The following is a 625-nucleotide window of genomic DNA, read 5'->3' as shown; positions in this document are numbered from 1 at the left end:
AAAAAATCCATCTTATCTCGTGCAACCCGCTTTCTAACTAGTCACTAGCCTTCATAAGAATAACCGGCGAAAAAAAAAAAGTAAAAATAAATAAAAAAGGCAATCAACACGAGGACTTCCCAAGAGGTCACCCATTTTAGTACTACTCTCTCCCAAGCACGCTTAACTGCAGAGTTCTGATGGGTTCTGGTGCATTAGTGTTGGTATGATCGATTGCTGAAAGTTTCTCACCAATTTTACTACTTAACACGTCTCCAATGTATTGGCTCGATCCATCTAACGCCCGTTACTTCCTCGTGGCAAGTCCGATCCGGGCAAGTGATGACTCGCTGGAAACCTTATGACGAGGAGAACGCTTGACGCGGTTATTTTGAACTACTAATCTCGTTTTAATAGTTTTTTAGTTAAAAAATATTAAAATATCCAAATAAGTGCACGGTTTTTGGATTTTCACCCAATTAGGGCAGACGCCCTCCCATATATCACGAGATAAAAAATCCATCTTATCTCGTGCAACCCGCTTTCTAACTAGTCACTAGCCTTCATAAGAATAACCGGCGAAAAAAAAAAGTAAAAATAAATAAAAAAGGCAATCAACACGAGGACTTCCCAAGAGGTCACCCAT

The 625-nt window shown here is 39.8% G+C and overlaps 1 non-coding gene across 1 annotated transcript; it reads right to left on the bottom strand.

Moving 5' to 3' along the window:
- Positions 1–98: 98 nt before the first annotated feature.
- On the bottom strand, positions 99–217 carry LOC113344125. The gene has a single exon (XR_003357667.1). It is a non-coding gene; the product is annotated as a 5S ribosomal RNA (ribosomal RNA).
- Between the last annotated feature and the right edge of the window lie 408 nt (positions 218–625).

The sequence above is a fragment of the Papaver somniferum genome, unplaced genomic scaffold (assembly GCF_003573695.1).
Source record: "Papaver somniferum cultivar HN1 unplaced genomic scaffold, ASM357369v1 unplaced-scaffold_7370, whole genome shotgun sequence".
Taxonomy (NCBI): domain Eukaryota; kingdom Viridiplantae; phylum Streptophyta; class Magnoliopsida; order Ranunculales; family Papaveraceae; genus Papaver; species Papaver somniferum.
Note: the sequence above shows the minus strand (reverse complement) of the source record. Positions and strands in the feature narration are given on the sequence as shown.